This window comes from Lontra canadensis, unplaced genomic scaffold, assembly GCF_010015895.1.
Source record: "Lontra canadensis isolate GAN:19392208 unplaced genomic scaffold, GSC_riverotter_1.0 scaffold114, whole genome shotgun sequence".
NCBI classification, from domain to species: Eukaryota; Metazoa; Chordata; class Mammalia; order Carnivora; family Mustelidae; genus Lontra; species Lontra canadensis.
The window spans coordinates 1,520,222-1,547,383 of NW_022631108.1; the positions used below are offsets into that span (position 1 = coordinate 1,520,222).

The 27,162-nt window shown below is 37.4% G+C and overlaps 1 pseudogene; it reads left to right on the forward strand.

The window, feature by feature from the left end:
- The first annotated feature begins 2,569 nt into the window (after positions 1–2,569).
- LOC116856926 lies at positions 2,570–26,961 on the forward strand (annotated as a pseudogene).
- Positions 26,962–27,162: the final 201 nt, after the last annotated feature.

Consider the following 27,162-nt stretch of genomic DNA (forward strand, 5'->3'; position numbering starts at 1 on the left):
ATTCTTAAGCAAGGTGGCCTTCAGCTTCCAAGTGTTTGTATTCCTCCCAACCTTTTTCTTGTGGTTGAGCTCCAGTTTCAAAGCTTTGTGAGCTGAGAATATGCAGGGAATAATCTCAATCTTTTGGTATCGGTTGAGCCCTGATTTGTGACCCAGTATGTGGTCTATTCTGGAGAAATTTCCATATGCACTCGAGAAGAACGAGTATTGTGTTGTTTAAGGGTGGAATGTTCTGTGTATATCTATGAGGTACATCTGGTCCAATGTGTCATTCAATGCTCTTATTCTTTATTGATTTTCTGCTTGGATGATCTATTATTGAGAGTGGTGTGTTAAGGTCCCCTGTCATTATTTTATTCATATCAATATTACTCTTTATCTTGATTAACAGTCATCTTATGTAGTTGGCTGCTCCCATATTGAGGGCATAAATATTTATAATTGTTAGATCTTCTCGGTGGATAGACCCTTTAAGAATGATGTAGTGCCTTCTGTATCTCTGACTACAGTCTTTAGTTTAAAATCTAATTTATCTGATATAAGAATCCCTACCACAACTTTTTTCGGCCCATTGGCATGAAAGATGGTTCTCCAACCCTTCACTTTCAGTCTGGATGTATCTTTAGTTTCCAAATGGCTCCCTTGTACACAGCATATGGACAGGTCCTGTCATTTTATCCAACCTGCAACCTTGTGTCATATTATGGGTGCATTTAGGCTGTTCACATTGAGAGTGATTATTGAAAGATGTTTTTTATTGACATCATGTTGCCTGTGAAGTTCTTGTTTCTATAGATTGCCTCTGTAAATTTCTTTTCTATGACACTCTTTGGTTCTTTCTTCTTCTATAGAACCACCCCCTCCCCTTAATATTTCTTGTAGTGCCAGTTTAGTGGTCACATAATCCTTTAAACCTTGCCAGTCTTGGAAGCTCTTTATCTCACCATCCATTTTGAATGTCAACCTTGCTGGATAAAGTATTCTTGGCTGCATGTTATTTTCATTTAGCGCCCTGAATATGTCTTGCCAGCACGTTCTGGCTGGCCAGTTTTCTGTGGACTGGTCTGACATTATTCTGATGGACCTGCCTCTGTACATAAGTAATCACTTCCCCATAGCTACCTCAGGAACTCTTGTCTAAAATTATGATTCATCAGTCTCACAACCAAGTGTCTCGAGGTCTTTCTAGATTCATTGATCTTGGGGGTGATCTTTCTGCCTTTAGGACATGAAGGCTGGTTCCATTCCCTAGATTGGGAAAATTCCCATCAAGAATTTGCTCAACTATATCTTCTAGTCTTCTTTCTTTCTCCACCCCCTCAGGGATCCCAATAATTCTGAGGTTGGAATGTTTCATGTCATCATTTATTTCCCTAATTCTGTTTTTATGGCTTCCAAGCTGTCTTTCATGCCTCCTCTTGATCCTTTCTCTCTATCAGTTTGTCCTCTAGATCACTAATTCTATCTTCTGCCTTGGTTACCTTAGCTGTTAGTGTATTTAGATTAGATTGGATCTCATTGATAGCATTTTTAACTTCTGCCATATCAGCTGTCACTTCTGCCCTTAGGGATTCTGTGTTGCCACTAATGGTCTTCACCAATCTCGCCATTGCCTGGGTAATTGTTACCCTGAATTCCCTTTCTGACATACTATTTATGTCCATATCCAATAATTCTGAAGGAAAAGGCACAGTATCTGAATGTTTCCTCTGTTGGGTGTTCCTCCTCTTTGTCATTTTGGTGAGAGGTGGTTGAAGAGATGTGTAGCTGAATATATCAACCACGATCCAGGCAAGGTGCACTCTGGAATGCCTCTGAGCAAACAGAAATCACCACCAAAAAGAAAGAAAATAAAAGAGAAAAAGAGAGGTAGAACGAGAGAGAGAGTGTTTCTGGACCAAGTCTGGGGCAGCTCAGGTCCCATCTGAGAGGCCCTGATGGAAGAGCTGCCACACAGGGATGTCCCAGGACCTCTGGAGGCTTCAAGAAAGCAGTGAGTGCTGCAGGCCTGACAGATTACTTTGGGAAGTCATTGCTGGCAAATCAATTTGTGAAGCTGTTTTGGACATTATCCAGATGTTAATAGATGGGTGATCTTTTCCATCAAGGAGACAAGATGGCGGGGAAGTAGGAGGAGGCGCGTTTCAACCTGTATCCTAAAGTGAGCTGATTACCTACCACAGAACTCTGATCACCCATGAAATCAGCCTGAGATCAAAATTATACACATCTGGATCTCTACAGGGGCAGAAGACACCAGTGGGCAGGTAAAGCAGAGTGGGAACATCAGACTGATATCGGAAGATAAACAAAAGGGGGAGGGAGCCACCAGAGGTGACCCATTGGAAAGTAATACCCCAATACAAGAGTGCACTGCATCTGGGGACCAGCATTAACTTGGAGACTGGTTGAAAGCACTCAAAAAGAGCAAAGGATAGTGGGGGGAAATTGTGGGAATCGGGGTGGCAGGGACAGGGGCTTAAGTGCCCGGACCCAGGACAGCCACCCCTGGTGCTGAACTAGAGAGAGTGTGGCGGAGAAACCAGGTCTTGGTCCCTGAGCTGCCAGCATGCCTGAGAATGAGTTGGGTTCAGCTCCCGTGAGGAGCTGGGAGCCTAGCCAGATGGCAGAAAGCCACGCCGTGCTATCAGAGCCTGAGACGTGCGTGCCGCACACCCTCCCCTGGGAGAAGTGTGTGCAGGCGTCAGCCTGGTGCTCTCGGACCCGGAAAGATGAGGCACTCCCAGCCCGGGCCTGCGGGAAAATCTCAGTGTGTGATCGCTGTTTGGAACCTCTCTGGCAGAATGGAGCTCCCCAGACAGCCACCGCTGCCGTGGTTTTGTGTACAAGCAGGAGATCCTGCGTCCCCAGGGACCGCGACTCAGAACCTGCTCTGCAAGCAGCCGAGGGGGAACTTATGTGCTCTGAAGCACCCACAGGGGATCAGACTGAGGCTTCTCTCTGAGAGGGAGGTTGGGCTGCAGTTTGCTTTCCTCTAAACCTCCAAAAACCATCAAAAGCTGTCAAGGTGAGAGGAAACAAATGAACCAACATAAAAACCTCCAGAGAACAAAAGCCTGAAAAACCAGTTTCCTCAGAGCCCACCCCCTTGATGGGGGTGGAAGGACTTAACTCAGGGAACATCATTGACTAAAAACCCAAGTGGCAGGCCCCTCCCCCAGAAAACCAACCAGGAAAGAAAAGAAAAAGGAAAAAAAAAAGACGACAAGAGAACAACCACCACTAATTCCTAGATACAACTTTCATTTTTAACTTGTTCCAACTATTGTGGTTCATTTTTTTTATATAGATAATTTTTTAACCTATTGACCATCACAGTGAGATGTCCAGTACATCAAAATCCATAATAACATTTTAACCTGAACTTTTTGAAACATATACCCATGTTTTCCTTTGCTTTTCAATTTTTTAAAATTTTAGTTTAGTTTAGTCTAGTTTATTCTTTTTTTATTTTTATTTTCTAATATTCATATAGAGTTAAACTTCAAGGTGATCCCCTTTCCCCAATCAATGCTTCCTCTAAAGGTAAACCAACTTTTAATCCCCCTTTATATTAGGAAAGTTGAGTCCTTCAACAAAGATATCAAGATACATCCAGGAAGAATCAAAATAACCTTCCTCGCACACACTGAGAATTTATAACCACTCTCCCATCTCTTTCTTCCATCAGTGTTTCAGTGTATTTGTGTTTGTCCTAACAGTATATAAATCTTATACTTGGGGTTCTTTTGGACGAGGTTCTTCCCTTTTTTTGCTTTTATATATATATATTTTTTTTTTTCTCATGTCATATACATTTGTCAGTCTTTTTGTTTGTCTGTTTTTGTTTATATACTTCATAAATCTTACATTGGGGCCCATTTGGGCTGAGCCTTCTCTTTTACCTTCCCTTTTTTTTCACGTCTCTCTCTCTTTTTTTCTTTTTCTTTTCTTTTTTTCTCTCATTTGGGTGGGGAATCCTGATTGCTCAGAAGCGTTCCAGGGTGCACCTTGACTGCACCACAGTTGATACATCCAGCTACATCCATTCAGCCATCTCTCACCAAAATGACTAGGAGGAGTAATGCCCAACAGAAGAAAAATTCAGAAGCAGGGCCCTTTGCAACAGAGCTAATGGCTATTGACATAGACAATATGTAGGAAAGGGAATTCAAGCTAACAATTATCCAGGCAATAGCTACATTGGAGAATGCCATGGATGACCAAATGGAATTGATTAGGGAAGACCTGAAAGCCATGAGGGATGATGTTCAAAATGCTCTCAATGAGTTCCAATCTAATCTAAATTCTCTAAAAGCTAGGGTAACTGAGACAGAAGATAGAATTAGTGATCTGGAGGACAAACAGATAGAGAGAAAGGATCAGGAGGAAGCCTGGAACAAACAGCTTAGAAGCCATGAAAACAGAATCAGGGAAATAAATGATGCCATGAAACGTTCCAGTATGAGAATTATTGGAATGATAGAGTGGAACAAGTTTCCATGAAAATTTTCCCAATCTCACGAATGAAACCAGCGTTCATGTACTAGAGACAGAACGGTTTCCCCCCAAGATTATAGATTCTCGAAAGTCCTTGAGACACCTAATAGTAAGAAGGAAGAATTATAATTGTAGGCAGACCCTCTTGAAAGCAGCTAGGACAAAGAAGCTCCTTACATACAGAGGAAAGCCCATCAGAATAACGTCAGACCTGTCCACAGAGACCTGGCAAGCCAGAAAGGGCTGGCAAGATGTATTCAGGGCACTAAATGAGAAGAACATGCAGCCAAGAATACTTTATCCAGCAAGACTGACATTCAAAATGGATGGAGAGATAAAGAGTTTCCAAGACCGGCAAGGCTTAGAAGACTATGCAATGATCAAGCTGACACTGCAGGAAATATTAAGAGGTGTTCTATAAAAGAGAAAAAATCCTAAAAATATCATTGAACAGAAATATAGAGACAATCTACAGAAAGAAAGACTTCAAAGGTAACAAGATGTCAATAAAAACATATCTATCAATAATCACTCTCAATGTGAATGGCCTAAATGCACCCATAAAATTACACAGGGTTGCAGATTGGATAAAATAACAGGACCCATCCATATGTTTTCTACAGGAGACCCATTTTGAACCTAAAGATACACACAGACTGAAAGTGAAGGGATGGAGAAGCATCTTTCATGCCAATGGGCCTCAAAAGAAGGCCGGGGTAGCGATTCTCATATCAGATAAATTAGATTTTAAACTAAAGACTGTAGTCAGAAATACAGAAGGACACTCCATCATTTTTAAAGGGACTATCCACCAAGATGATCTAACAATTGTAAATATCTATGCCCCCAATATAGGAGTAGCCAATTACATAAGAAAACTGTTAATCAAGATAAAGAGTCATATTGATATGAATACATTAATCGTAGGAGATCTTAACATGCCTCTCTCAGTAATAGATCATCCAAGCATAAAATCAATAAAGAAACAAGAGCATTGAATGTCACATTGGACCAGATGGACCTCATAGAAATATACAGAACATTCCACCCTAAAACAACAGAATACTCATTCTTCTCAAGTGCACATGGAACCTTCTCCAGAATAGACCACATACTGGGTCACAAATCAGGACTCAACCGATACCAAAAGACTGAGATTATTCCCTGCATATTCTCAGATCACAATGCTTTGAACCTGGAGCTCAATCACAAGGAAATTTTCGGAAGGAACTCAAACACCTGGAAGCTAAAGACCACCTTGCTTAAGAATGCTTGGATCAACCAGGAGATCAAAGAAGAACTTAAACAATTCATGGAAACCAATGAGAATGAAGACACTTTGGTCCAAAACCTATGGGATACAGAAAAGGTGGTCCTAAGGGGGAAATCCTAGCCTCCCTCAAAAAAATTGAAAAATCCAGAATATACCAGCTGTCTCTACACCTTAAAGAAGTGGAGAATCAACAACAAATCAAACCAACTCCACACATAAGAAGGGAAATAATCAAGATTAGAGCAGAGATCAATGAGGTAGAAACCAGAGATACAGTAGAATGTATCAATGAAACTAGAAGCTGGTTTTGTGAAAGAATCAATAAGATCGATAAACCATTGGCCACACTAATCCAAAAGAAAAGAGAGAAAGCTCCAAAGGTAAGATTTATAGAGTATAGAAATGAAAATGGACAAAAAAAAAAGTGACAAAAGTAAATGGCAAAAAAATCAAATAAAGTAACCCAGACAAAATGAACCCCAGGAATAAGATTTATAGAATACCAGAACAAAAACAAATACACAGAAATACTGACAGAAGAAAAAGATGGGAGGATGTTTAAAAATCCTGGATGTGGGTGAGGAAATTTACTTTGGCATACCTTGATATCTTTGTTAAAGGATTGAACTTTCCAGAGATAAGGGGAGTTTGGAACTGGTTTGTATATAGGGGTAGGATTGATTAGGGAAAGAGGGTTACCCTGAAGCTTACATCTGTATGTATATTAAAAAATAGAAAAGAAAAAGAAAAACATATTTATATGTATGAAAAAAGTTCGAGTTAAAAGGTTATTATGGAATATGTTCTATTGAAACTCTAGTTGTAATGGTAAGTAGGTTAAAAATTCAAAAGGACAAGAATAGCGAGAACAAATTAAAAGTAAAAGTTGTATCTATGAAATTTACAGGTTTTAAGAGAATATCAGCTGCTTTATATCTTGTTTTTTCTCCTGATATTGGGGTTTTACAGTTTAATGGGGACCCTTTGGTGGTTGTCCTCTCTTTCATTTGGCGGTCTTTCTGGGGGAGGGGCCTGACACATTGTTTTTCAGGCAGTCTTGCTTGGGTTGAGTCCTCCTGCCCCCTGTCAAGGGGCCTGGGTCTATGGAAACTGGTTTTTCAGGCTTTTATTCTCTGGAGGTTTTTGTTCTTTGGTGGCTTTTCTTGGCTTTTTGGAGGTTTAGTGGAAAGCAAACTCCACCCAGACCTTGGTCTCAGAGAGAAGCCTCAGTCTGCTCCCTTCTGGGTGGTCCAGAACACACAGACTCCCGCTCTGCAAACTGCACTGAGCCTTGCAACTTCCCACAGGCAATGCAAGTCCCCAGCCACCAAACTCAGGGGTCGCCCAAAGCTCCCCCTTGTCTTTGCACCCCTGTGCCACTAAAACCATGAGCAATATTGGTCCAGGGAGCTCTCTTCCAGTGACTGCCTTTACCGGGACTGCTGTCTGGGGTCCAGACCTCATGGTTGTGCAGGTTGCTGCCCACCAAGAGATCCTGACCAGAGACCAAGTGCTGAGTTCCTTCAACCCCGGGCTGGGAGTGTCCAGACTCTCCGCTGGTCCTAGAGACCACTGGCTAGCACCCACACAAGGCTCTCTCAGGCATGGTTGGGGAGCTCGGTTTAGACCCTCATAGTGTAATGCATGCAGAGCACAAAAGGCTGTAGCTCTAGAGAGTGCAGGCTAGTGCCCACATCAGACTCCCTCATGTGAGGGTGGGAGGGTGCCTAGCTAAGCAGTGGTGCATGCCTGGCAATCCGGGGGGCTCTGGGACTGGGAACTGGAGGCTCTGCCACTGTACTCGCTCTAGTATGGGTGGTCACCGGTGGTGGCCATCCTGGGTCCATGGGCTTAGCCCCGTGCCCATGACCGCCTGATTCCACCAGTTGCCCCTTAAGATCTTTTGCTCTTTTTGAGTGCTTTTAACCACACTCCAAGTTAATGCTGTTCCCAAGTCACAGGGCACTTTCATATTGGGGTATTACTCTCCCTTGAGTTGCTTCTGGAGGCTCCCTCCCCCTTCTGTTTATCCTCCCATATCAGTCCGATCATTCCCGCTCCACTTTACCTCTCTACTGGTGTCTTCTGCCCCCGTAGAGATCTAGAAGTGTATAATCCTTCATCTCAGGCTGATTTCATGGGTGTTCAGAGTGTTTTGGTAGATATTTAGCTCACTTTAGGGGACCAATTGAAACAGGGTCTCCTACTTCTCTGCCATCTTGCCCCTCCTCCTCTGTGGATAATCTTTTTAATGTACTGTTGGATCCTATTAGCTAGGATCTTGTTGAGAATCTTGGCATCCATATTCATCAGGGATATTGGTTTGAAATTCTCCATTTTGATGGGGTCTGTGGCTGGCTTGGGGATCAGGGTAACGCTGGCTTCATAGAGAGAGTCTGAATGTTTTCCTTCTGTTTCTATTTTTTGAAACAGCTTCAGGAGAATAGGTATTATTTCTTCTTTGAATGTTTGGTAGAATAGTGTGAACAGTTTTTTGATTAGTGACTCAATTCCATTGTTGGTTATTGGTCTGTTGAAATTTTTATCTCTTCCTGTATAAGTTTTGGGAGTTTCTATGTTTCTAGGAATTCATCCATTTATTGTAGATTGTCCTATTTGTTGGCATATAATATTTGATAATATTCTCTTATTGTTTATATATCTGTTATGTTGGTTGTTATTTCTCCTCTCTCATTTGTTTTTAATTTGAATCCTTTCTCTGTTTTACTTGATATGTCTGCTTAGAGATTTATTGATTTTATTGATTTTTTTCAAGGAATGAGCTCCTGGTTTCATTGATCTGTTCTATTGTGTTTTTAGTTTCTACATCCTTTTTTCTTGCTCTGATCTTTATTATTTCTTTCCTTCTGCTGGTTTTGATATGTTTTTTGTTCTTTGTCTAGCTTCTTTATGTGCATTGTTAGGTTTTCTATTTGAGAGTTTTCGCGTTTTTTGAGATAGGCCTGTATTCCTATAAACTCCCCTCTTAAAAGCACTTTTGCTGTCTCTTAAAAGACCATTGTGTTTTCATTTTCATTTGTTTTAATGTACTCTTCTGTTTACTCTTTTATTTCCTCTTTGACCCATTCACTGTTTAGTAGCATGCTATTTAATCTCCATGTGTTTACAGTCTTTCCCGATTTTTTTCTTGTGATTGATTTCTTGTTTCATATCGTTCTGGTCAGAAAGTAGGCATGGTATGATTTCAATATTCTTGAATTTATTGAGGTTTGTTTTGTAAGCTAATATGTGATATATTGTGGACAGTGTTCTGTGTGTAGTTGAACAGAATGTATCTTCTGTATTAGGATGGAATGTTCTAAGTATATCTGTTAAGTCCTTCTATTCAAGTGTGTCATTCATAGTTATTGTGTCCTTGTTTATTTCATGTTTAAATGATCAGTCCATTAAATTAGTGTGGTGCTCAAGTATCTTACAATTAATTTATGACTATAGATCAGTTACTTTATATTTGTTATTGTTTTATGTATTTGTGTGCTTCTATATTGGGTTTGAAAGTACTTACAAATATTTTACCTATTGCTGGATTTTCCCTTGATGATTACATAATGTCTTATTTTAGACCTAAAGACACCTATAAATGAAAAGTGAGAGAATGGAGAAACATCTATCATGCAAATGGATGTGAAAAGAAAGAAGGACCAGCAATTCTTATCTAGAAAGTAACAAAATGTTAAAGAAACACTGTTACAAGAGTCAAAAAATTAGACTTCTGTCTTGCAATATTTCTGCTCAAAAATATCCTGCTAGCCTTATGATTTTCCCTTGTAAGCTACTCACATCTTTTATCTTGTTGTTTTTAAGATTTTTTCTTTATATCTCTTGTTTGTCAGTGAAATTAAAATATGTCTTGATGTGGATCTGCTTGGTTGATTTTGATGGGTATTCTTTGTACCTCCTAGGTCTGGATATCTGTGACCTTTTCCAGATTAAGGAAGTTTTTAGGTGTTTTTTCTTCAGATAAATTTTCTGCCCCCTTTCCTCTCTCCTTTTCTTCAGGGATTCCAATAATAAGAATGTTATTACATAAGTTGGGGTTACTGAGTTCCCAATTTCTATTCTCGTTTTGTGATATTCTTTTTTTCTCTTGTTCAACTTGATTACTTTCCTTTAGTCTGTCTTTAAGTCACAATTTGTTCCCTTTGCTTCTTCCATCCTGCTGTTCATTACATCAAACATGTTTCTTGTTTTGTTTATTGAGCCCTCTATCTTTGGTATGTTATTCATTATTTCTGTGTTCAGGATCTCACTCATGTTTTCCACTCTTCTTAAATCTACTGAGTAACCTTCTTATCATTGCATTAAACTCTTTATCAGGCATGCTATTTATATCTGTTTCACTTATATCTCTTTTTGTGGTATTTTTCTGTTCCTCATTCGGGATAAATTTCTGTGTCCCCTCCTTTTCATCTGACTCTCTGTTTCTGTTTCTCTGTCTTAAGAAAGTCAGCTGTGTGTTCTGTTCTTGAAATTAGTGACTTTATGGAGAGGAGTTCTTGTCATCCCCTGAAGTGCACTGTACCCTGATCACCAGAACCTGGCATTTCAGGACAGTATCCTATGCACCTTTCTTATGCCCTGTTGTTGTGTCTATGTCATTTTACTGTCAGTGCTGTTGTGTGCACTGACTCTCTGCCTTTTCTTGGCTGTGCTTACACTCTGTGGTGTTAATGGGACACAGACAGTCCTGCTCTGAGTCCTGCTGGGAGACTTGGGAATGGGACAGTGGTGTTAACAAATTTGCTCCAAGCCACTAGTCCTTTCCTGGATTCCCCAAAATCATGTGGCATATTGGGGCTGTGTGTTGGGGCAACTGGGAGCATGAAGCTGGGTGTGGGTCAAGATGGTGGGTGGGGGAACATGGTTGGGCATAGATGTGGCACTCAACAAATGTTGTTCATGTGGTGGCTGGACTTTAGCTCTGAGCCCAGGGCCTAGGTTAGTAGGCTTGGAGTGGGTGAAGAGTGGAAAGTATTTGTGGGTGGCGTCCTCTGCTAGAAGGTTAGGTAGCAAGTGTCTGTGTAGTCTTGCTTCCCTTAGGTGTTTCTGTGTTTGTGCTAGGGGGTGGGGGAGGAAAATGGTACCTGCCGACTCCCTCATTTTCAGAGAAGTCTACCAACACACTCTGAAATCAGTATGAACAGATCCAACTCCCATTCACACCTGTGTTCTGTAAACTGCCATTTTTATGTTGCCCTTCCATGCAGACTGCTGTCTCTCTAAGGGTGGTGACCTAGCTATCATTAACCCTTCTGGCTTGCCCAGTGCTGAGTCAGCTAACTTTTAAAGCTCAAGGCTCCAAGTCCCACGGATTTTACAAGTTCATGGAAATTAGTCTTTCTGGTGTTTAAAGCCAAACACGGTGGGATTAGTCTTTTCTGTGTGAGCTCACTGGTGTGAGGGCCCATTCTCTGCCATTTATGTGCACTCATCTCCTTCCCTGCTGCAGGCAGCCTCCTGTGTTTCTGACCTTCCTAAACTTTCAGATACAGCTTCTTCCTTTTATTTAATTGTGTAGTTCATTCTGTCTGTCTTTGGATCACTCTCTAACTTTTCCACTTGGATGTGTATGATATCGAGTTGTAAATGTGGGACAGAGTGAACTCAGGGTCCTCTTACTCTGCCATCTTTCCAAGTTCTTTCCTGTTTTATTTCTGATTTCATTTGCATTCTGTGAACTGTTTTTCTTGATGAGTTTAGGTAAAGTTTGCCAATTTTATGTTTTCAAAAAGTCAGCTGTTAGTTTCGTTGTATCAATCTATTGTTTTTATAGTTCCATTTCATTTATTTCTGCTCTTGTCATTTTTTTCCCTACCAAATTTGGGTTTATTTATTCTTCTTTTTCAAGTTCTGTAAGGTGTGTAGATAGTTTATTTAAGATGTTTTCTGTTTCTTTATATAAGCATTTATTGCTCTGAACTTCCTTGTTAGAACTGCTTTTGCTATATCCCAGTTTTCATATGTTGTATTTCCATTTTCATTTGCATAAAGATATTTAAAAATATTTTCTCTTTTTAAAAAATTCTTCCTTGACCTACTGGTTGTTCAGTATCATGTTGTTTAATCTCCACTCATTTGTGCAGTTTTCAGTTTTCTTCATGTAACTTTTTATTTCATATAATTGTGGTCACACATGATGCTTGATATAATCTCAATATTCTTAACTTTAATAATACTAAAATAAGATCTATTCTGAAGAATGTTCCATATGCACGTTAAAAGAATGTCTATATACTTGCTTTTGAATGACATGTTCTCTATATTTTATTGAGTCCATCTGCTCTAATGTGATTTATGGTCAATGTTTCCCTATTGATTTTCTGTCTGTATGATACATCTATTGATAAAAGTGTAGCATTTAAGTTCCCTGTTATTATTGTATTGCTGTTTATTTCTCCCTTTACTTCTGTTAATATTTGATTTGTGTATAGATGTGTTTCTATGTTGATTGCATAAAATTTACAAAGGTTATATATCCTTGTTGTATCAACCCCTTTATCATTATGTAATGATTTTGCCTCATCACAACCTTTTTCTTAAAGTCCATTTGGTCTGATATAAGTTTAGTTACCCTAGTTTTCTTTTGGCTTCCATTAACGTAGAATATCTTTTTTCCATCTTTTCTACTTGACTCTTTGTGAGTCCTTACATCTGAAGTGAGTCATTTCTAGATAGTATATAGATGGTATATAGATCTTGTTTTTAAACCATTCAGCACTCAATATATTTTGGTCAGAGAACGTAGTCCATTTATGTTTATAGTAATTATTGCTATGTATGTCTGTATTATATTTTTTTCATTTTTTTCTGGCTGTTTTATAATTCCTTTGTTTCTTTCTTCTTCTTTTTCTCTTTCTTCTCTTTTATGGTCTCTTTCTTTGTGATTTGATGATTTTCTGAAGTTGTATGCTCAAATTCATTTCTCTTTTTATGTTTCTATTTGTGTGTATTTACCATTATGCAAATCAAAAAAGAGATACATGTCAATCTAATTTAAGTTGATAATTTGAGTTTGATTATATTACAAAGCTCTACATTTTTACTCTCCACTATAATTTATGTTTTTGATGTCACCATTTACATCTTCTTATCTTTGGCATCCCTTAAGAAATTACTGCATTTACTGTTATTTTTACTACTTCATCCTTTTGCCTTCATATAGCTTTATAAATTGTTGTCTCATCACCTTTTTGACAGTATATTTTCTGAATTTTACTATATATTTACCTTTGCCAGTGGGATTTATACTTTCATTTCTTTTCCTGTTACTATAAGCTTCTTTCATATAATGACTGGATGCTTTAATCTGTCATCTCTCTGCTGTGCCTGTATGCTGTGAGTAGCAGTTGGTTAAAGAACTTTTTCTCTGTTACAGTCTTATGGAAACTGCAAACATAAACCCAATGGCTCCTAGAGCCAGGTGATCTAGAGGTGTCCTCTGCTTGTCAGCCACAATAACTGGGGTTCCTGACCATTATACAATCTAATCTCCAGAGGATACTAATGACCTGGAATAAGGAAGAGGAAGAGTGCAAATATGATACTTGCTGGTCTCTGTCCTTGCAGAATATTTTAGTAGACCCCTAGATGTGTGTTAAATTATATTCCTGCCTCATAGAAAATGCTTTAAAATAGGTAAATTAATGTCTTTCTTAGAAAGTTTGGAGCTGTTCAGTCAGCTGCCTCTGTGTTGAACCCTGGGGTGGATGGATCCACAAGCATTGGCCCTTTAAAAATCATTTCTCAGCCTTATGAGTCTTCTGGAAGCAAGACCCACTGACTTTTAAAGATAGATATATTTTTGTAGGCTCACCTCTCAGGTGTAGAACTTAAAAGTTGGAGTGCCAGATGTGGAATTCAAGCTTTTAGCCCCTCAGGGAGAAGCTTGAGAATTTGAGTTTACTACCAATTTTTGGTCACTGCTCTGTGGGTGGGGCTAATGATCAGATTGTGTCTCAACTTCTCCTACTTGTTTAGGTGTTTTTTTTCCTCATTCTCATTTACCAACTGTGTAGTAATCATTCAAGTAATTTCATTTTTTAAAGAAGAAGTTGTACTGTCTATAGCTGTAGATGCAGTATGTCTATGGACAGAAATGAATTCAGGATTCTTCTACATCATCTTCTTGAACTGGAATCTCCAAATCAATTTTTCTAACCCATGAAAGAGCTGAGGTTACAAGTCAACAAACAAGCAAAGTGTGTGAGGGGGGATAGAGAGAAGGCCAAACCAAGAAACAGACTCTTAACTATAGAGAACAAACTGATAGTTACCAGATGCAAGATGAGTGGGGGGATGATTCCTTAATCATCATTAATGGGGATTAAGGAGTGCACTTGTGATGAACACCGGTGAGTATGGAATTGTTGAATCACTATACTGTGCACAGTGAAACTAATATTACATTGTATGTTAAGTAATGGGAATTTAAATAAAAATTTAAAAAACTAAAAAAAATTAAAAAGGACCTGAATGCCAAATGATTTCAAGCCCCTTCAAGGAGAGATGAGAAACATGAATTATTCCATCTTTGACAAAGCATAAAGAGGAAAAAAAAAAAAGGTAAGTATCATAAAAGTGGGAAAGAATTGATTAGTTAAAATTTTAATGCCTAAAGGCCTCATAGGAGTTTGTGTATCAGTTTAGAATAAATGGGAGCCCCCTGATACAAAGCAAGTCTAAAATATCTCACAAACTTTTCCCTGGGGGTATTCATAAAATAATCATGAAAAAATTTGGGGACTGGGAAAGAGGAGAGAAAGAGAAAGAGGTAAAGAAGGTGATTGAAAGTCACTAGTAATAACAACAACAAAAAAATCACCTTTTTTTTTTGACCCTTCTATACAAAGTATAAACCTTAAGCTGCTTGAGGGGGTATAGAAGAAAAAAAACATTGAATTCTGAAAGAGTAACTGGAAATCTTTTTCCCACCCCCAAGGAATTAAGCAAAGATCCACCATGCTAGGGGGAAGGGTAGAATCAAAAGCCATCTTGAGCCTGGAGGTAGGACAGGAAAACATCTCAATCTCAGAATACTCTACCACTGCTATCATGTGAAGATTAAGAAAATTCTTTTCTACTAAATGCCTACTCTCGATACAAGGCATAATAGACGATCATGGGAAGAGAAACTGGGATTCTGAGAAATCCTCACCCTGATATTCAAGAACTCAACCCCCACCCAAGACTTAGACTAGGTCAGGAGAATAAGTAACCCCTATCGAGTCCACCAAGAACAGAGTTCCAAATAACAAGCACCAAAAGTCTGCTACTTGGAGAGGATCAAGACCATGGAGAAAGACTCCCTCCATAGCATAGGCATGCAGGTAGTAATTAAAGCTGGAGAGAGAACAGGGACAACAAGAAAAACCTTCTTGAGCCACAGATAGACACTAAGCACAAAATTAGGACAGCCCATTGCTGGAGTAATTTGAAACCTATGGTGCACTGAAGATAATGGCAGTAGTCACAAAACCCAAATACGGATTAACTACTGACTTGATTGTCTCAAACTCTAAATGCAATGACCTAAGAGAAGTGGGCTCATTTCTTTGTGCAAATGATATTTACTTCAATCTCTACTATTCTTATATATCTTTTAACCAGAAGTCTATTAAAAACTATAAAACAGAGGAAGAAGCAAAAACAATCAAACAAACAAACCCAAAATTAAGAGACAAATACACAGAACAAGAATCAGAGATGATCCAGATTTTGGGACTACAAGTTGAGCATTATAAAATAGATTTTAATTTAGTGATATCAGGAGGAATGGTGGTATAAGAACTTCCAAAATTTTTCTCCTCCATAGAGCAATGAGATGAAAGACAAAATATGTCAGAATTAATATTTTTAGATCTATGGAAATTAATTTTTTCCAGAAAACTAGATACTCTATAAAGAAAATAATATTTTTTAAAATTTATTTATTTGACAGAGCAAGAGAGATCACAAGTAGGCAGAGATGCAGGCAGAGAGAGAGAGGGAAGTAGGCTCCCTGCTGAGCAGAGAGCCCAGTGTGGGGCTTGATTCCAGGACCCTGAGATCATGACCTGAGCTGAAGGCAGAGGCTTAACCCACAGAGCCACACAGGTGCTCCAATAAATCTTGATAATAACAGAGAATTCTGTAGAATTTTAACTTGCAGTACTCCCATCTTCTCTCCCAGTCTCCTCAGTAGCCTTGAAACACTACTACCTGCAGTTGGGGTGAAAACAAGCACCTTGGCAGCTACTTTAGGAAACAGATTAGGTTTGGAGATCCTGTAGTCTCATTTCAAGTGAACCATCATTTGACTGGTGTTTCCCTGGAATTGCCACTTATATAGCTTGTCTTTATTTGGCCTGACTAGGAGTTTGCTTAATGCTAAGAGATTTTTCCATGGGGTCATTTGGTAAAAAACAAAAGATGCCCACAGTTTTTTACCACAGCAAGAGTAAACAACTTGTTTTGTACATATAATTCTCAATATGATTATCAGTAATTCTCAATACAAGTAACATCAGAAATCATGGAGACCCAAAAGTATTGGGATAACATATTAAGAGCTGAAAGAAAATAGAACAAAAACTATTAACTGAAATTTCTTTTATTTTAAAGATTTTATTTATTTGTGAATGAGCACGACTGGGGGAGGGAGCAGAAGGAGAGAGAGAGGGACAAGCAGACTCTGCACTGAGTGCAGGGTCTGACATGGGCCTCGATTCCAAAAGTCAGACACTTAACTGTCTCAGCCACCCAGGCATCCCTGAACTGAAAAATTCTATATCTGGCAAAACTATCCTTCAAAAATGAAGGAGAAATTGACATTTCCAGGTTAACAAAAACTGAGAAATTTTGTCACTAGTAGAACTGCTCTACAAAAAATGCTAAAGGGAGTCCTTAGTCTGAAATGAAAGGGCACCAAACAATAACTCAAATTCACACAAACAAACAAAAAATACTAGTAAAAGTACCTACACAGGTAAATATAAGTCTGTTTAAATTTTTTTCACTATTTTTCCTAAATGATTTAAAAATAATTGCATAAAATAAAAACCATTAATGTTGATAGAACACAGTGTATAAAAATGTAATTTGTGACAATACTAACATTAAAGTTGGGGGAATAGAGAAATGGGGGAATAGAGAAACAGAATTTTTGTATACTATTGAAACCAAGTTGGTTGGTATTGATATAAACTAGGTAGTTATAAATTTACATGTTAATTGTAATTCTTAGGGAAAACATAAATGTAACAAGCATATAGTAGAGAAATAAAAAAAAAAGATTCAAAATGGTAGCCTAGAAAATATCTATGAAACAAAAAGGGAGCAGTAATGGATGACTAGTTCAACAAAAAATACATCAAACATATAAAAACATCAAATTGACAAATGAAAATTCTACATTATCAGTAATTACATTAAAAGTACATTTATTAGACTTCTGGGTAAAATGGTGGAATAGAAAGATCCTAAGCATACCTTAGTCCATAGATACACATAAAGAATTGCCCACAGCAGTGTAAATCATCCAGAAAATGACCCAGAGACAGGCAGAACAGACTCTCCACAGGTAATTTAGAGAAGAGGCCACATCAGAAACAGTAGGAAAGACAGAGATACAGTCAGGAACCAAAATGAGACTATCCATGGGAGGGAGGGATACCACAAGTACAGAATAAAGAGAGGAGCAGACTCCAACCTGGGAACCCTAGTCATGATGGATCTGCAAGCACTGGGATGATAATTCCCTGTAACATTTGACTTTGAAAATAAAAGAAGCTTAACTTCATGAGATCTTTCAATCAATGAGGCTTAACACCTGGAACTTTAAATATCAGCAGACTCAGCCCTGGGAGAGCTGGAGAGCAGTAGAAAACTGTGTCCCCACCCTTAAAAGTAAGCATAACAAAAAATCCTCTGAGATACAGCATAAAAGCAGCAGTTTGAAAATGCCTCAGGTATATGGGAAGGAGATTTATTTTCTGATCTCAGAACATATGTTGGAGGGGCTTCAATCCTTAGGAGAATTCTCTAAGAACAAAAGAGTTGGCAGGCACTACTTGTGCCCCCACAGAGACACCCAGACACCTGCAGGGACTAGCACAAACACTTCTACCTAGCCAGCTAACAGTGTGCCTCACTCCCACGTTCTCCTGCAGATCTATCCCCATGAAACCATCCTCTGAAAGAGTTCTCCAAAGCATTTCACAAACACTGCATTGTGCAAGCAAAGCCAACTGTGACCAACACTCCAAAGCAACCCCTGCCCTGGGGAGAAGAGGAGATAACCACACACATATGAGTTTGATATCAGCCCTAGCAGTGGGCTGGGAGCAGACATCTGGTCTGACTGCAAACCCCCCTTACAAGTGGAAGCCTTTCAGGGAAAAACACAGGGAAAGCACACTGCAGGACAGTGGTATGCAGTTCTGGAAAACACCTGGTCTGATGCAACTCAAGTCCAAAGCAGTCCTAGGCTGCCTCATTAACAACAAAGGGACCAAACCCTGCCCACAACAGGCAAAGGAAACCATTAAAGATGACTGAATACACACCTCAACCATAACAGTATTGTGCATGCAATGCACATGGGAGATACCCCTCAAGTGCCAGGTTCTGGTGAACAGAGAATATTGCACTGAAAGACAATACAGGACCTGTCCTTCATAAGATCGCTATTTTCAAGAGCAGGAGACATACTGATTTTCCCAACACATAGAAATGGATACAGAGAGTTAGAGAAAATGAAGAGTCAGAAAGATAAGTTCCAGAATAAAGAACAAGACAAAATCACAACAGGAGAGCTAAATGAAATAAAGATAAGTAATATGCCTGATAGAGAATTTAAAGTAATGGTGATATGGGGCCCTAACCTGGCCCAGCCTCGCTGCAGCGAGGTGACTCCTGTTGCAGATTCATGCACAGGTGCCTGAGGACTGAGAACCTGAACTTGACATTGAAAGTCACCAGTCCCTCCACCCCAATAAGCCAGCTCTTCATTTTGGAACCACGGATTCCATCACCGCCAATAAACAAGCTCTTCACAGGAAAAAAAAAAAAATAAAGTAATGGTGATAAAGATACTGTACTTAAGAAAAGAATGAAGGATCTCAGCGAAACCTTCAACAAGGAGATAGAAATCATTAAAAAAGAATGTATCAAAGATGAAGAACTCAATAACTGACATTAAAAATACACTAGAGGGAATAAACAGTAGACTAGAGGAAACAGAAGAACTAATCAGCCACCTGGCAGATGGAGTAAGGGAAAGCAATCAAGTTGAACAGAAGAAAGGAAAAATATAATAAAAAATGAAAATAGAGAAATCAATGACTCCATCAGGCATAAAAATTTCACATTATAGGGATCCCAGAAAGAAAGAAAGACAAAGGGGGAGCAAGAAATATATTTGAAGAAATAATAGTTGAAAAATTCCTAATCTAGGGAAAGAAAAAGAAATCCAGATCCAAGAGGCCCATAGAGTCTCCAACAAAAGGAACCCAAAGAGGTTGAAACAAAGACATGTCATAATTAAAAGGGCAAGAAGTAATAATAAATAAAAATTTTAAAGAGCAGCAAATGAAAAGATAACAGACATACTAGAGAAATGCTAGAAGGCTATCAGCTAATTTTTTTAGCAGAAATTTTATAGGACAAAAGAGAGTGGCATGATATATTCAATGTGCTGATAGGAAAAACAATCTGCAACCCAGAATACTCTATCCATCAAAGTGATCATTCAGAATAGAAGTATATATAGAGTTTCCCAGAAAAACGAAAGTTAAAAGAATTTATCACCAATAAATCCACCTTAAAAGAAAAGTAAAAGGGAATTTTTTGAGTGGAAAGGAAAGACCATAAGCTAGAGTAAGAAAAGTAAGAAATACAAAAGCTGTAAAATTATGCATATCTATAAAACTCAGGCAATATACAAAATAAAAGGATATAAAGTATGATACTACATAACTAAAGCGTGGTGGTACAGGGAAGGAGTAAATATTACTGCTTTCAGGATGGGTTCAATCTTAAGTAAACTTCTACTTAATATAGACTGTTATAGACATAAGATGTTATACATAAGCCTAATGGTAAATGCAAATCACATTCCAATAATAGATATGCAAAATACAAGAGAAAAGAATACAAGTGTATCACTAAAGAAAGGCAGCAATCCGGGGTGCCTGGGTGGCTCAGTGGGTTAAAGCCTCTGCCTTTCGCTCAGGTCATGATCCCAGGGTACTGGGATCGAGCCCTGCATCAGGCTATCTTCTCAGCAGGGAGCCTGCTTTCCTCTCTCTCTCTCTCTGGCTGCCTCTCCGCCTACTTGAGATCTCTGTCTATCAAATAAATAAATAAATAAATAAATAAATAAATAAAAGACAGCAGTCCATGAGAGAAGAGAGTAATTGAAAAATGAAACAGAGAAGAACTGCAAAATAACCATAAAACAAGTGATTAAATGGCAATAATTATTATGAATGTAAATGAACTAAATGCTCTAATCAAAAAGACATGGGGTGATAGAATTGGTAAAAAAAAGAAGACCATTAATATGCTGCATATAAAAGACTCATTTCAGATCTAGATACATGTGGATTGAAAGTGAAGGTCTGGAAAACATTAATCATGCAAGTGGAAATGCCAAGAAAGCTGGGGTAGCAGGACCCATTTCAGACAAAAGAGATTTTAAAACAAGGATTGTAACAAGAGACAAAAAAAGGACACTATACATAATAAAGGGAACAATTGAACATGAAAATATAGCAATTTTAAATATTTATTCACCCAAATGGCAGCACCCAAAGACATAAAGCAGCTATTAACAAACATAAAGGAAGTAATCAACAGTAACACAAAAATAACAGGAAACTTCAACACCTCACTTACATAAATGGATAGATCATTCCAACAGAAAACTAATAAAGAAACAGTGGTTTTGAATGACATATTGGACCAGATGGACATAACAGAAATATTCAGAACATCCCATCCTAAAACAATAGAACACACATTCTTTCAAGGGCCCATGAAACATTCTTCAGAAGAGATCACATATTAGGGTACAAAACAAATCTCAACAAATTCTAAAAGACTAAAAAATCATATCACACATCTTTTCTGACCATGTTATCAAACTAGAAATCAATCACAATAAAAAAATCTGGAAAGGACACATATACATGGATGTTAAACATATGCAACTAAACAATGAATGGGTTAACCAAGAAATCAAAAAGGAAATTAAAAAAATGCTTGAACATAAATACAAGAAGGAAATGAAAATACAAAATTCCAACATCTTTGGGATGCACAAAAGCCGTTCTGAGAGGGAAATTGATGACAATATGGGCCTACTTCAAGAAGCAAGAAAAACCTCAAATAAACAATCTAACCTTACATCTAGAGAAGCCAGAAAAAGAACAGAAATCCCCCAAACCAGTAAAAGAAGGAAATAAGAATGATTAGAGCAGAAACAAAATAAAAAACTAAAACCAACCCCAAAACAAACAAAAACCCCAAAAAACAAAACAATAGAACACATCAACAAAACTAGAAGCTGGTTATTTAAATAGATTAAAAAAATGTAAAAAAAGAAACTTCAGCCAGACTCATTAAAGGAGAAAGGGAGGAGACTCAAAAATCAGAAATGAAAGAGGGGAAATAACAACCAACATCACCAAATACAAAGGATTATAAGACAATATTATGAAAAATTATATGCCAACAAATGGGACTACCTAGAATAAACAAATAAATTCCTAGAAACATATAATCTCCCAAAACTGAGTCAAAAGGCAATACAAAATTTGAACAGATTGATTACCAGCAATTAAATCAAATCAGTAATAGAAATCTCCCAACAGACGAAGTCCAGGACCAGATTCTTGTTTTACAGATGAATTGTACCAAACATTTAAAGAAGAGATAATACCTATTCTAACAAACTATTCCAAAATATAAAAAGGAAGTAAAACATCCAGATTCATTCTATAAGACTGGCATTATCCTGATACCAAAATCAGATAAAGACACCACTAAGAAAGAGAACTACAGGGTTGCTGGGGTGGCTCAGTCAGTTAAGTGTCTGACTTTGGCTCAGGTTATGACCTCGGAGCCTGTGAATTGAGCCCTGCATCAGGCTCCCTGCTCAGTAGGGAGTCTGCTTCTCTCTCTACCCCTCACCCTGCTCATGCTCTCTCTCAAATAAATAAATAAAATCGTAAAAAAATAAAAAATAAATAAATAAGAGAACTACAGGCAAATATCCCTGATGAACATAGATGTAATAATCCTCCATAAATTACAAGCTAACAGAATCCAAAAATACATTTTAAAAAATCATTCACGATGATTGAGTAGGATTTATTTCTGGGTTGCAAGTTTTGGTTCAATATTTACAAATCAATCAACATGATACATCACATCAATAAGAGAAAGGATAAGAACCATATGATTCTTTCATTAGACACAGAGAAAACATTTGACAAAGTACAACATTAGTTCATGATAAAAACCCTCAACAAAATTAGGCTTAGAAGGAACATATCTCAATATAATAAAGGCCATATATGAAAAACCCACAGTTAATATCACACTTAACGGGGAAAAAACTAAGAGGTTTACTTCTAAGATCATGAACAAGATAAGGATGCCCACTCTGACTGCTTATATTGAAGATAGTACTGGAGGTTCTTGCCACAGCAATTAGACAACAAAAACGCATAAAATGCATCCAAATTGGTAAGGAAGAAAAAAAATGTTCTATTGAAGATGACATGATCCTATATACATAAAACCCTAAACACTGCATCAAAAAACTACTAGAACTGATAAATGAATTCAGTAAAGTCACATCATACAAAATCGATGTACAGAAATTTATTGCATTTCTACACACCAATAGTGAAGCAGCAGAAAGTGAGTTAAGAAGACACTCTGGAAAACAAACTGAGGGTTACAGAAGGGAGGGAGTTGAAGGATGGGGTGATGGGATAACTGGGTGATGGGTATTAAGGAGGGCACGTGATGTGATGAGCACTCGGTATTATATGCAACTAATGAATCATTGAATACTACATCAGAGACTAATGTTGGTTAATTGAAAATAATGAAAAGAAGAAAACAATCCCATTTAAAATTGCACAAAATAGTAAAATAACTAGGAATAAACTTCATCAAGGAAGTAAAAGACCTGTACTCTGAAAATTATAAAACACTGATGAAGGAAACTGACCATGACACAAACAAGTGGAAAGATGTTTCCTGCTCACAGACTGCAAGAACAAATATTGCTAAAATACCCATACTAGCCCAAACAATCTACCAATATAATGCAATCCCTATCAAAATTCTAACAGCATTCTTCCCCAAACCAGAACAAACAATCTTAAAATTGTATGGAACCAGAGAATACCTCAAAATGTCAAAGCAATCTTGAAATAGAAGAACACAACTGGAGGTATTTCAATATCAGATTTCAAGATTAAGAACAAATCTGTAGTAATCAAAACAATATGGTACTGGCACAATTACAGAAACATATATCAATGGAACAGAATAAAGACCCCAGAAATAAATCCACGAATTTATTAGTCAGTTAATCTATGACAAAAGTGGCAAGGATATGCAATAAGAAAAAGACAATCTCCTTAATTCATATGTGAAAAACTGGACAGTCACATGAGAAAGAATGAATCTGGACTACTTTCTATACTATATACAAAAATAAACTCAAAATGATTAAAGATCTAATCATGAGATCTGAAGCCAGAGAAATCCTAGAAGAAAGTAAAGGCAGTAATTTGAGTGACGTTAGTAATAACAACTTTTTTCTAGATATGTGTCCTAAAGTAAGGGAAACCAAAGAAAACCTTCTCCACAGTAAAGGAAACAATCAACAAAACTTAAAGATATCTTACTGAATGGGAGAAGATATTTCAAATAATATATCTGATAAGGGTTATATCCAAATTATATACAGAAATTATACAATTTAATGCCCCAAACACAATCTAGTTGAAAAATGTGCAGAAGCTATGAACAGCCATTTCTCCAAAGAAGACATGTAGATGGCCAACAGGCACACAGAAAGATGCTCAACATCACTAATTATCAGGGGAAAGCAAATCAAAAGCCATAAGAAATCTCTTCACACTGGCATGAATGCCTACTATAAAAAACTCGAGGCACAACAAGTGGTGATGAGGATGTAGAAAAAAAGGAAACCTTGTGCACTCTTGGTGGGAATGCAAACACCACAGCCACTCTGGAAAACAGTGTGGAGTTTCCTCAAAGATTAAAGGTAGAATTACCATATGATCTAGTAATTTTACTACTAGTATTTGTGCAAAGAACATAAAAACACTAAATTGAAAAGATATAAGCACCCCTACGTTTATTGCAGCATCATTTACAGTAGTCAAAAGATGAAGGCAACCCATGTGTCCCCTGATAGTTGAATTGATAAGGAAGATGTAACTCATATATATATATATATTACTCAGCCACAACAAAGAATGAAGTCTTTCCTTTTGCAACAACGTGATGGATGGATCTAGAGAGTATAGTGCTAAATAAAATAAATCAGAGAAAGACAAATATCACATGATTTCAATCATATGTGGAATATAAGAATCAAAACAAATGACACGGCAAAGGAAAAAATAGACAGCCAAAAAGACAGACTTTTAAGTATAGAGAATGAACTAGTTTTACCATAAGGGAGGTGGGTGGGGGATGGATGAAATAGGTGCAGGATATTAAGGGTACACTTATCATGATGAACACCAAAGAATATATAGAATTGTTGCATCACTATATTTCACACCTGAAACTAACATAGCACTCTACATTTATTACACTGGAATTTGAAAATAAATGCATTTAAATAATAAATGGATTAAAACTCCAAAAAAGGGGGCAGAGATTGGCAGAATGAATAAAAAAAATCCATATGTGTGCTGTCTACAAGTTACAAACTTTAGATTCAAAGACTCAAAGATTTTGAAAAGAAAAGGGAAAAATCATTATTGCTATAGTTTCAAAGTTAATGTCCTCTCAAAATTTATATGTTGAAATATTGTTTCAAGGTGACAGTTTTAGGAGGTGGCCTTTTGAAGTTGATTAGATAATAATAGCAGCATTTTCATGAATGGAATTAGTGCCTTTACAAAAGACTCGTGCCCTTTCCACCATGTGAGAATACAGTGAGAAGTGAACATTCTCCAACCTGGAAAAGGGACCTTACCAGATCCTGACTATGCTGCGACGCTGATCTTGAACTCTCAGTCTTCAGAACTGTGAACAATAAATTTTTGCTGCTTCTATGCCACACAATCTATGGTATTTTGTTATATTAGTGTGAAAAGACTAAGATAATGGCACAAACCATAATCAAAAGAGAATAGTAGTAATTATACTAATAACAGACAAAATATAATCTAAAAACAACTATTCTATCTGGAAAAAGGACATTTTTTATTGGTAAAAAGATCAATCCATAAAGATTATATAACAATTATGAACATAATTGCACCAAACAAGAAACTCTGAAACACATGGAGCAAGAACTGAAAAATTAAAGGGAGCAATAGACAATTCAATGTTATTAGTTGGAGACTTCAATACCATACTTTTCAGCAAAGGGTAGAACAACTCAACAAAGGGTAGATAAGGGAATAGACTTGAACAATACCGTAAGTCAGCTAGACCTAACAGACACTCCACCCATCAAGAGAAGAACACTTTTTTTCCCAAGTGCATATAAAATACGTTTCAGATAGATAGTTTATGTGTTCCTAGGAATTTTTCCATTTTATCGTCATTATCTAATTTAAGCCACATGGAATACAAAGTTGGTTCAACATATAAAAATCAAAGGAATTCACCATACTAATAGAATAAATGGCAAACTGTATTATCATCTCAATAGATAAAGAAAAAGCAGTTGACAAAATACAATTCCTTTTTAAGATTAAAACTTTAAACTCAAAAACAGAGTTTTGGAAAGGGAAACTCCTTAATGTGATAAAGAGCAGCTATAAAAAATCCATACAAACAGCATACAAAATGGTGAAAAACTGAAAGTTTTTCTTCTAAGATCAGGAAAAGCACAAGGATGTCTTTTTTTATTGGTCCTACTCAACATTGTAGTAGAAGTTTTAGCAAGAGTAATTAGGCAAGAGATATAAATAGAAGTCATCCAAATACAAAAATAAGAAACAAAACTGTATTTTTAAATGACTTAATATTATATATTGAAAAGTTCAATCTTCAACCCTCACATATACCCAACACTGTTAGAGACAATTAAAAAAGTTAGAATGCTGTAGGATGTGATAGAAATATACATACTAGTTTTATTTTTATACACTAAAAATGAACAGCTTAAATGTGAAGTTAAAATACAATTTCACTTGCAATAGTGTCAAAAAGAATAAAATACTTAAAAATAAATAGAGCAAAAAGTGCAGAATGTGTACATGGAAACCATAAAACATCACCGAAGGAAATTAAGGAAGATAAATTTCATTTTCATGGATCAAAAGAGTTAATATTTCTAGGATGGCAATACTCTCCAAAATGATCTATAAATTCTCTGCTAACTTTATAAAAATTCCTCATGACTTTTATGCGAAATTGACAAGCCAATTCTAAAATTCATATAAAAATGCAAGGGGGCTAAAGAATATTTTAAAAAATAATTAAAAATTAAAAATAAAAGAAATAATAAAAACTTAAAATGAAAAAAATAAATAAAAATAAAAATAAATAGAAAAAATTATTTAAGAAAATGCTAGGTGCTGGACACTTCCGGGTGGGACCAAAGTGAGGCAGCTGGGCAGGGGCTGATAGCTCCAGCGGCAACCATAGCGTATAACAGCCTCACGGTGCCTCTTATCTTGATAAGTGTGTTCTGGGGCTTCCTTGGCTTCTGCGTGCCTTGGTTTATCCCTAAGGGTCCCAACCGGGAAGCTATTATCACCATGCTGGTAACCTGTTCAGTTTGCTGCTATCTCTTTTGCCAGTTGCAGTTCCGGCCCAACTCAACCCTCTCTTTGGACCACAGTTGACAAAATGAAACCATCTGATACCTCAGGTATCATCTGCCTTATGGAGGCAGACCCGCTCTCCAGTACTCCATCATTGAGGTCACGAAGAGAATTCCTGTAGATGCATAGTCAACTCCAAACCCAGACCACCTTCTTTGACTTGCCTCTTTCCACCATCAGCTGCCTTAAATATTCTCACCACATTTGAATATCTTACTCTATAATTCAGTATTTTTCTCTGTCACTTCTTTACATTTCAACGAATTATGTGCCTACTTAAACCTAAACTGTGCTGACTCTGTACAACGTTCATGCACTTTTCTGGGCTAG